Source organism: Pinus tabuliformis, chromosome 5_2, assembly GCF_031772625.1.
Source record: "Pinus tabuliformis cultivar Carrire ecotype Pingquan chromosome 5_2, CPIR1, whole genome shotgun sequence".
NCBI classification, from domain to species: domain Eukaryota; kingdom Viridiplantae; phylum Streptophyta; class Pinopsida; order Pinales; family Pinaceae; genus Pinus; species Pinus tabuliformis.
This window is the reverse complement of record NC_142306.1, coordinates 855789533-855800935: the sequence shown is the minus strand read 5'-3', so window position 1 is coordinate 855800935 and position 11403 is coordinate 855789533. Positions and strand designations below refer to the sequence as shown.

Genomic DNA, 11403 nt, shown 5'->3' with positions numbered 1-11403 from the left:
TTATTCCCTCTTTCATTTCTGTTTTCAGCCATTTGCTCGGTAGGAATGGGTTCTTCTTCTTCCCCTGTAGGTTCTTCAAATATGTCTAGTTGCTCACCTAAGGGTTCCTCTAGTTCACAACCATCAAAGAAGAGAGAAGGTTGGATGTTTGATGCAGTGGGGTTATTTGGAAAAAAATTCCATAAGTTATCCCTATTCCTACGAGGCATGAAAGGAAATTTTTTTGGTTTGGTTTTGTGATTTTTTCAAACTTTGAAAGTGCTTTGCAGAACTGAAATTGCAGATTGAATGAAAACTATTGACTGAATGAAAAACTAATTGCTGAATGGAAATCTAACTTGCAGAATTGAAATTGCAGATTGAATGAGAACTACTGACTGAATGAAAAAGTAATTGCTGAATTGAAATCTAACTTGCAGAATTGAAATTGCAGACAGAAACTAATGGAAGAATAGTAGAAACAAGAACTAGAAGTACTTTAGCAAAAATGAAGCTAATGGAAGAATATTAGAAACAAGAACTAGAAGAAAGAAAGCAGTAATCACACCTTACTCAGACACCTCCCCGGCAATGGCACCAAAAAGTGATGAGCACCAATATTGCAGCAAGAATGCTACAACTCTTGGGCTACCAACTTTATTTTATCAATCTGAGGTTCGCACAAACTTGGAGGTGACAGTGCTATATGCACAAGTAAAAGTGATGGTTCTGCCTTTTGTCACTATTCAACTGGAGAGAAACCACTAGGGTTTGCAAGCCAGACTTCTATGGATTCAGAAGAAGCTTGGTTCCTTGATGAAAGAAATAGAAATCTACCCTAAGAGAGAGCTGAACTACAACAATAATGAAAAAGAATGAAATTCAATGCTAGGGCACACCATTTCCTCATTAACTGCTAAGAGCTATGCTTTGCAATGATGCTAAATTAACATGAACAAAATTCCACTCTCCTAAGCATGGAAGTTAAAAACATCAAACACAAATATTATGCATGTAAAGGACTTTAATAAATCTGTTTTGTCTTTTTATGCTTTTCATGAAAAATCAAGTGTGCAAACTAATCTCTTTTGGTGATGTGGTAGGTGGTTTAGGGATGTTGATGGATGGTTGGAAGGTTCAGGAGATGGTTGGAAGGTTTGGAAGACCCTTGGGTGACCATGGGAGGCTTCCTAGAGGTTTTCCCTCAATTAGGCCTCAAAACAGGTCACTACAGGAAAACCTACACGATATACTAGAAACCTACATGATTCCCTGTATTTCTATAGGATACAACCGTGAGAAAAATGATGGGTGTTGGAGGTGATGGAAGGTGTAGGGAAGGTAGTTGATGGGTGAAATGGAGTGAGAAAAGGCCTAGGATAGGATACATCTGTGAGAAAAATGATGGGTGTTGGAGGTGATGGAAGGCGTAGGGAAGGTGGTTGATGGGTGAAATGGAGTGAGAAAAGGCCTAGGATCACTCAGAACCCAAAACCAAGTTTAGGAGATGGTTGGATTTGCTCAAAATGCTTGAGGAAATTTCTATGTAAAATGATGAAATTGGTGAAGGTTTTGATGAAAACAAGGAATTCCTATGGGTGGATGAAGTTGGAAGGTGGTTGCTTGCTATGAGATCTCTGTCTACTTCTGAAGCACTTGCTCTGCATCAAACATGTGTAATTTCCAAAAAGTTATGTAAACAAGAAGAATTCTCATGAACTAGAAAAGCAGAGTTTAATGAACTAACTGTCTACCTTATGCATGGAGAAATTGCTGAATAACGTGGAATCATGGATGAGATCTACTGCAAGAATGAAGATAGAAGAGATGGAAATGAAATCCTACTTTGCAAAACTGATCAAATGCTAGTTTAAGTACAACAAAAACTAAATATCATGAAAGAAATGGAAATCTGTCTTTTTGGGCTGCATAAGGGCCTTTTCCTCAAATAATGATCCCATAAGGAAGAAGTGAGGCCAAGAAACCTACTAATAGCTTTGTGGATCCTCCTTTATCCCTTCTAACCTACTACTAAAGTAAGGAACAAATGGAAGCAAACTAATAAACCATTAATCAAATCTACACTACTTGCGATGAAATGCTTCTAAAAATAGTTTAACCATAAATCTATGAAACTAAGCTAAGCATAAAGATACAAGAAGATGAGCCTTTTCTGCTAGGGTTGGGACCTAACCCAAGAGCTTCAGCTCTTTGAGTTAACTCAGTACTAAATCAAGAAAAATCTTATTCTTATTACCAAAATAGAAAATTACATCAAAAGTCTTCCACAAGTCTGGAGCCTGAAAATAACTAGCTTTTTGCAATAAAAATTCGAAACCTAATGAGGCTCTAGGCCTCTCTAATTAAACAATTGAAGTCCCCAGTGACTTCCTTAAATTTAAGGAGGCTCAATTCCAAAACTTGAGATGAAATAACTCTTTATCTATCACTTGCTTAACTGCCTTCTAATCTTCATGACTTGGTTGCTTTCACTTCGAGTTGGTGTGATTAATGGAGGAATATTCGAGTGGAGGAGGAGTAAATGAGGAGGATTTACCTCCTACAATCTCTCTCCCTTGTCCCATTCGCGTTTCAAACCTTAGTCTTGCCAAAATTCCTTGATTTTCTCTTCCAAACCTGCATTCAATGCATATTAGTCAACTAGGCATAATATCTCACTTTAACTCATCTCATTAAACAAAATATAATCAAAACATGTAATATGTTGTGAGAAAATTTGGTTTGACTAAGCTAGGAGGTGAATTAAGACCCATATAATTACCCAATGATGAGGCTCATCAGTGACCTTTGGGCCAACACCTACAAGGCATTGCAAAGGATTGGAAGTATGGATTAGAAATTGAAGTTACCTCCATATTCACATATACATCCATTATTCCATGTTTCTTTCTTAAAAAAGCTAACTAGTGACAATATCCTAGTCTAAACTATTTTTCCAAAGACAAATGAAGACGAGAAAGTCACATTAGAACCAAAATAATCTCGAAAACAAGAATTACAAAACTGAGAAATTGAGAAATTATTGGGTACCTCATCAAATGGAAGAACCTACCAGTGGAAGAGGTGGCATGGGAAGTGATGAGCCCCAAAAATGTACAATTATTTGGGCTCATCCAACCTCCTAATTTGACTTAGTCCACCATTCTCATTTGTTTATTGCATGTCTTTGATTATTTTTATGTTAATAGAGTGAATTTGGTTAGTCATTATGCCAACAAGTCTAATGGGTGCTTTGTGTAGCCTTTTTGGTCAACTTGGAGACAAAATGGAAGGTCTTAATGAGCACTTGGCAGCCAAATTCGTGGGAGAACAAGCTAGAGGATTTGTAGGAAGGTGTCCCCCTCATTTATGGGCCCTTACCTCGAATTCTCCACCATCAGCTCGGAGTTCAAGGGCCACCGAATCAATCAGTACAAGGGCAGCCAAGCAAGTCAAGTAGGACTGTTGTTAACTACAAGTCTTGGGCAGCCAAGCCCCTAACTTTTAGGAGGACTGTTGGGTCCTCAAATTGTATAAATAAGAAGGCTTAGGGCCTCATTTTGGTTAGCTAGTTGGTAGTCATTTTTGTAGCCAGTGGTTAGTCATTTTGTAGCCAGTTAGTCATTTTGTTTTAGCCATTAGTTAGCTAGTTTGTAGTTCGATTTTTATGCAGTAGATTAGCTTTGCTTTCAGCTCATGCTCAAGTTCTTCTTGTGGACAGTTTTGATGTAAATTTTCATTTCTTGATTAATAAAGATGGATCCAGCTTTGCACCAGCTCTAAATCTCTCTTGGGAGGCTGTAGTTCTTGGGGTTGGGCCCATCTCAAGCGCCCAGTACCTCCCTTGTTTATATTTATGTGTTTGCTGCGTTCTTGAAATAAAATCTGCTCTTTAGATCTTGCTTTGTTATTGTAGTTGGTTTTGATGGATAACGTAGCTTTTTATGCTTAGAATCGATTGGTAGGAGTTTGTATGCATTTAGATCTTTTGGCATGTTCTTGCTCACGTGATGTATATGGTTCTCTTTTCAAACAAGGCTGCTGTTTATTCATTCATTAACAGTTGGATTGAGTTAGCTAGGACTTGGTTTGTTTGCAAGAATTCATTGATTTGTTTGAATAAGCATTGTGCAGGGCATCTCTATCACCTTCATCACCTCCTCGTTCATCTGAGCCTCGTTCAGGTCAGCTCCTCCATCACCAAGTCTGTTTCTTCATCTCCCATCTGCTCTTTTGCCACGTAACCCTACCTTCTTGCTTTTCCTTGCCTAAACCTTCGTTGATGCAAGTCATCCTTCCACATCATCTCACCACTCCATCCATCAGTTCCTAGGTCACTTCAGACCCCCATCCTACCTCCATAACCATCCATGCATCTTCCATCAACCATCCATCCTCAAAAATCCAATTCGTAAACATCCTGTAGAAGAATTACAGAACATCCTGTAGAAACTTCCTGTAGAAGCCCCTGCAGACTTCCTGTAGAAGTTCATGAACACGGTTGCATGTCATCCAGACTTTGTGAAACTCTCAGAAAGAATACTAGGGATCCCTTAGACCCTCTCTGTACCATCCCAACCTTTCCCAAATCATTTCATCCCTTGATCCATCCCTGCACAGTGGAAAACTAGTTAAAAGCACATGCATGACAATTCTTATAACTTAATCAAAAATAAAAAAAGATGTTTTCTTCAGATAGTGATAACTTAGACACATGCATTTTACCTTCCTAGAAGTAATGACATCTCTTCTCATAGTTTGCATTCTCCTTTTTGCATCAGTAGGACTAGTTGGTAGAATTAGGGTTTGCTAGGGTTTGCTAGGGTTTGCGTTTCTTTTTGGCTTTCAGTTTCTTTCCACAAGTAGATTAGCTTCCTTCGAGTTAGCTTTCGTCCATCAGTTAAAAAGCTTCTTCTAAGAGCTCATAGAAGTTGGCTTGAGCCCCTAGCGGACTTGTGCCAGCTGACCAAGTGACAGCTGCGGCAAGAGCTAGTACTTGTGCATACAGCACCGTCGCTTCCAAGTTTGTTACGAACTACCGAGTTGATAAAATTAAAGAAGGGAGTTCCAGGAGTTGTAGCATTATTGCTACAATACTGGAGCCCACCATCTTTTTGGCGCCGTTGCCGGGGAAGCGGCAGAGTATTGGTGATTGTTGCTATTCTTCTATTTTCTACTACAACCTTCTGCTTAGTAGTTTATTTCATTTCCATTATGCAATTTCATTTATGCAAAAGTAGATTAGCATTTCTTGCTTTCATAGATTAGCATTTCAATTCCGCAATTTCATTTCTGCAAGCGTAGATTAGCATTTCAATTTCGCAAGCGTAGCCTAGCATTTCATTCCTGCAATTTCATTTGAGCAAAATAGATTAGTCCTTTCCTGCTTTCATTTCAATTCCGCATTTTCATTTTAGCAAGATAGTTAGTTGCAGTTCAATCTATTTCAGTTTTGCAAGTAGAAGTAGGAAAAATCAAAAATCAACCAAAAAGATTTCATTTCATGCCTTGTAGGAGTAGAGATAAGTTAGAAAAATGATTGCACAACCCCCCACTGCTTCACACAACCAACGTTATCTCTTCTTCGATGGTTGTGATTAAAGAACCCCTGGGTGGACATCAAGGCATATTTAAAGAACCTCTAGGGGAGAAGAAGAAGGAAACATTCCTCTGGAGCAAATGGCTACAACTAGAGATGTTGGGAGCAACATCTTGTCCAAAGATGAATTCGAAAATCAGATCAAAGATTTCAAGAGTGATATGAGGCAGTTTCTTGCCATGCAACTGGATACCTTACGGATCCAAAAGAAGCAAGAGGAAGCCAAGAGGGCTTTGGTCATCTTTTGTCCTAGGTGCCTTAAAAAGCATCCTAGGAACGAATGTCCAATGCACTCCCTAGAAGTGTGTTTTGTATGTGAAGAATACCATCCTACAGATCAGTGCCCTTCCTTGCCCAGAATCAAAGCTGCATATCAAAGAGCCAAGGGAGCCACTGAATCACTCTATTATATGAACCAAAGGAGGCCACATGGACCTAGATCTTACCAGCAGGAACTGCAAGGGATACCTGAGACCTATTATGACCCTTATCAAGCCACTTTCATGCCTTCTTGGGATCCCCCTGCTCATCCTTCCTGGTCTACACCTCCTCCTTGGTCATATTCTCCTTATTCCTTCACAGATCCATATTATGCCCAACCAGCTGCTCATTCATTTCACTCTTATGCTCAGCCACAGCCTCAGTGGAATGCACCTTATCAGGAGTGGAGGCCCCAGTACAACTCTCATCCCGCTCATTTTCCTCCACCACCTGCTCATCCACAACCATCGCCTCCTCCTCCACCAAGGCAACCCCAAATGCCTACCCAACCACAATGCCATCCATCTCCATCTCAATGTCACACCTCCACTCAACTACCCGTACCACCATTTCCAAAGCCATACAATGGAGCAGCTCAATCCAATTGCAAATCTGAGGCACAACATATCCAAACAACTCCTCTTGAGCCCAATGATGTTCACCAAAGCTCAGGAAGAGTGTTGCAAAAGAGAGAATCTATTGACAACATTGAAGGACCAAAAGCAAAAGAAGATTCCAAAGAGGAGATCAAAGAACCATGGGTTGCACTTAATGAAGAAAAGAGATCAGAGTCAGAGATCGAGAGAGTTCCCTCATGGTTACCATTAAATCTTCCATGTATTCAAGAGAAAGATCAACAAAAAGAGGAAGATCAGAAGGTCATGATAGAAGGTGACATGAAGAATGATCCAAATCAGCAAAAGGACCAAGGATATCAAAGCTATATTGAGACATGGTTCCAGATAGTCACTAAGTTGCAGCAGTACTCTCTTCCTCAGCTATGTTTGACCCCTTCAAGATCAGATCATTTGGTCTCTGAGATCTGGATACCTATCAAAGCATGCATTTCGAGCCTTCACATCATTTTTTCTCTAATCTCGATGTGCACATGGCTCCATTGGAAGTATTCTTATACTTGAGAATGATTTTGTTTTTCAAGTAGGGTAGGGTAAAAACAAAAAAAAAAAAAAAAAGAAGAAAAAAGAGAAAAAGAAAAAGAAAAAATGAAAAAAGAGGAAAATAGAAATCTAAGGTGAAAACCTCCTCGGAGGCGCCTTAGATTGGCTCATTGATTGAAAACCTCCATGAGGCGGTCAATGGGTTGGGAAAAAAAAGAGAAAAGAGAATAAGATCTTTGGGTGAAAACCTCCCTTGGAGGTGCCCAAGGCAGACAATTAGGGTGAAAACCTCCATGAGGCGCCCTAGTTGTTTTTTTCAAAAAAAAAGAGAAAAAAAGAAAAAGAAAAATAAAGCTAATCTCCATTGAATAATTTCATGTTGCATCAATGACATTGCAGGTTGCAAGAAGGACGTTTCATGACAGGAGGAGCACTCAAATCAAGGTCAAAGGAATTTCTTGTGCCTTCTACAGGAAGCTCTGTATTTCTACAGGAAACATCCTGTAGAACCTTTGGACGAGCCAAATCCCATTTCAAAAGTAAATCTAATGGTGGGAATCTGTTGATTAGGCCTACAAGCACTTGTGTGTCCATCCCTTGCCTTCATCCATCATTTTTTCACCTCCTTGTGCTTCTCATTGTGCTTCTACAGGAACTTCCTGTAGAAATTGTGGGAAACTAGGCATGCATTTCAAAAAGTGGTTTGGCAAGCATGGTAGCTTCCTCAAAGGTTCAGAAGTCCTCCTGCAATCTTCCAACTCCTCCTCCATCATCTCCATACCTGCATCACAGCCAAAATTCATTTTGTCATACCATGCAACCAAAATGCAAAGTGCCTTGAAGCAAAAACACATAGAGTAGAATTTGTTTTTGCCATAACTTGAAAACCATGCATCCATTTGACAAACCGTTTTATGGGGAATTGTACAAGGTTGATGACAACATGCCTGAGTAGTTTCATGCAATTTCGGTGCACGGTTTCCAAGAAATCAGCCTCCATCACCATCAGCCATTTTTGCATTTTCTCCATAACCGTGCATCCGTTTCAAAGCCTGTTTCACGAGGAGATGCACATGGGTGATAGTAGCCTACCCAAGCAGTTTCAGCCGATTCCGATGCACGGTTTCCGAGAAATCGACCTCTGAAATATTTAGCCATTTTCCATTTTTCTCGAAATCCGTGCATCCATTGATCACGAATTTTCTATGGGAGATGCATAATGATGGTAGGAACATGCTCACCGAGTTTCAGATCAAACCGATCTACCGTTTGGGAGAAATGGCAAAAAGAAGTTCTGGTTTTGTGACCATGCAGCAGCAGCAGCTTGAACGGGCAGAGTTGAACGTGGAAATGAACTCCTGCAACTTAGATCCTTCCAGAGGACACCTGCACAAGGAGAAAACAATCAAGGATTAGCAGCCAAGCCACATGCAATCAAAAAAACCAATGCATGCAGCAATGACAGGCCATAGCAGCTCACGACAACCATTCAACTTCGAGGTATGTGACTGATCTCATTCTTCTATTGCATAAAATTAATTTGAAAACTGCATGAATGAATGAAATGGTGAGATTAAGCCAGGAATCTAGCAAAGTTAACCCAACAGTGCCTTCTCTAGCGCTCCGCCAGAAATCACGCAGCATGATCAGTCATTCACGTGAAAATTAAAAAAAACAGTTAGTGTCAGCTGCCTGAACTCCAGTGCAGCGGATCAAGAAGAAAACATACAGTTCATAAGTAGAACATGCAGTTCATGATAGCACAAACTGTCTGCATGGCCAACACATGTCTTGGCCACTTCACTCTCTCACGTAAATGACGCCGTAGTTAAACGACGCTCGGCTGAAACTCTCACCATTCAACTGCAGTCAACTGAAGCGCATGTCCACCATTTCCAGATCAGTTAACCGATGGTGCTCTACAAGATTTCTGCCTTTTATTCTCGAGATCTCTTCAAGTCCTTAAAAAATTCCCGCCTGTCGCACTCTACAGGCGTTTCTACAGGATTTCGTCTACAGGAAAGGCAGAAAATAGCCCGAAAGAAAGAAACCACTAGATTATACGATGCAACTACCAGCTCAAGAACTTGTGGCCAGAGATTTGCATAACCATGCATGGACATTCAGACATATCTATCGTGGTCAGCCAAAGAGGCATCTTCTAACAACAGGATGGGGTGTATTTGTGAGTGCGAAGAGACTTTTTGCTGGTGACTCTGTCCTTTTTATAAGGGATGAAAAATCACAACTACTTCTGGGTATAAGGCGTGCAAATCGGCAACAAGCAACTATGTCGTCATCTGTCCTGTCTAGTGACAGCATGCATATTGGCGTTCTTGCTGTAGCAGCGCATGCTGCTTCAAACCATAGCCCATTTACCGTTTTCTACAATCCAAGGGCAAGCCCTTCAGAGTTTGTCATTCCTCTGTCTAAGTACAACAAAGCAATCTATGGCACCCAGGTTTCACTTGGCATGCGGTTCAGGATGATGTTTGAAACTGAGGAATCAGGCGTGCGCAGATATATGGGTACCATTACAGGGATCAATGATCTTGATTCTATGAAATGGCCAAACTCACAGTGGCGTAATATCCAGGTTGGGTGGGATGAATCAACTGCTGGTGAAAGGCAGAATCGAGTTTCTATCTGGGAGATTGAGCTTGTTGCCACTCCATTTTTCATTTGTCCTCCGCCTTTCTTCAGGACCAAGTGCCCACGGCAGCCAGGAATGCTGGGTGAAGAATCAGAAATAGAGAGTGCCATCAAGAGATCTTCACTGTGGTTTGGGGAGGAGACTGGTATTGTTAATTCTCAAAATCCTACAATGCCTGGTGTTGGTTTACTCCAATGGATGAACATGCATCAGAGACCTGATATAATAAACTCAGCCATCCAGCCAGATTACTATCGTCCTATGGCTGCTGCTACCTTACAAAAACTGGGGAGCAGTGACATAACCAAGCCTTTGAATTCAGCCCAACAGGCATTGCAGTCACATCAGTTACAATTCAGTATTCCACAGTGCCAACAGTCAGAATTGTATCAACCTCAAATTATGTGGCCACAACAGCAACACCACCTTTCCAATCAGCAACAGCAGCAACAACATCTGTATACTCAGCAGCAGGTGCCATCACAACAGCTGGATCAACACCATCTTTATATGCAACAGCAAAATCCTTCACAACAAGTGGAGCAACAACACAGTTCAAGAAAAAGGCACCCTCAGCCGCGCAGACCAAAACAGTGAAGACAGTTCTACGGGAAGTTAGCAGACTGTTTCTACAGGAAGACAGAGGACTGTTTCTACAGGAAGACAGAGACTGTTTCTACAGGAAGCCAACGAACTGGTTCTACAGGAAGTTTGAAAGAAGGAAGCCAAAGGAGAAATCGGCCGAGATGATTAGCCAAGGAAGCCACCAGGGCCATCAAAGATGAGGAGAGAGATTGGTCGCTCAGAGGATGAGCAACACTTTCAGTAGGGGGGTGATGATGAGCCCCAAAAATGTACAATTATTTGGGCTCATCCAACCTCCTAATTTGACTTAGTCCACCATTCTCATTTGTTTATTGCATGTTTTTGATTATTTTTATGTTAATAGAGTGAATTTGGTTAGTCATTATGCCAACAAGTCTAATGGGCGCTTTGTGTAGCCTTTTTGGTCAACTTGGAGACAAAATGGAAGGTCTTAATGAGCACTTGGTAGCCAAATTCGTGGGAGAACAAGCTAGAGGATTTGTAGGAAGGTGTCCCCCTCATTTATGGGCCCTTACCTCGAATTCTCCACCATCAGCTCGGAGTTCAAGGGCCACCGAATCAATCAGTACAAGGGCAGCCAAGCAAGTCAAGTAGGACTGCTGTTAACTACAAGTCTTGGGCAACCAAGCCCCTAACTTTTAGGAGGACTGTTGGGTCCTCAAATTGTATAAATAAGAAGGCTTAGGGCCTCATTTTGGTTAGCTAGTTGGTAGTCATTTTTGTAGCCAGTGGTTAGTCATTTTGTAGCCAGTTAGTCATTTTGTTTTAGCCATTAGTTAGCTAGTTTGTAGTTCGATTTTTATGCAGTAGATTAGCTTTGCTTTCAGCTCATGCTCAAGTTCTTCTTGTGGACAATTTTGATGTAACTTTTCATTTCTTGATTAATAAAGACGGATCCAACTTTGCACCAGCTCTAAATCTCTCTTGGGAGGCCGTAGTTCTTGGGGTTGGGCCCATCTCAAGCGCCCAGTACCTCCCTTGTTTATATTTATGTGTTTGCTGCGTTCTTGAAATAAAATCTGCTCTTTAGATCTTGCTTTGTTATTGTAGTTGGTTTTGATGGGTAACGTAGCTTTTTATGCTTAGAATCGATTGGTAGGAGTTTGTATGCATTTAGATCTTTTGGCATGTTCTTGCTCACGTGATGTATATGGTTCTCTTTTCAAACAAGGCTGCTGTTTATTCAT

General features: G+C 40.9%; 1 pseudogene; it reads left to right on the top strand.

Annotated features, from left to right (window-relative positions):
- The first annotated feature begins 8415 nt into the window (after nt 1-8415).
- Nucleotides 8416-10207, top strand: LOC149162004 (auxin response factor 19 pseudogene; annotated as a pseudogene).
- Nucleotides 10208-11403: the final 1196 nt, after the last annotated feature.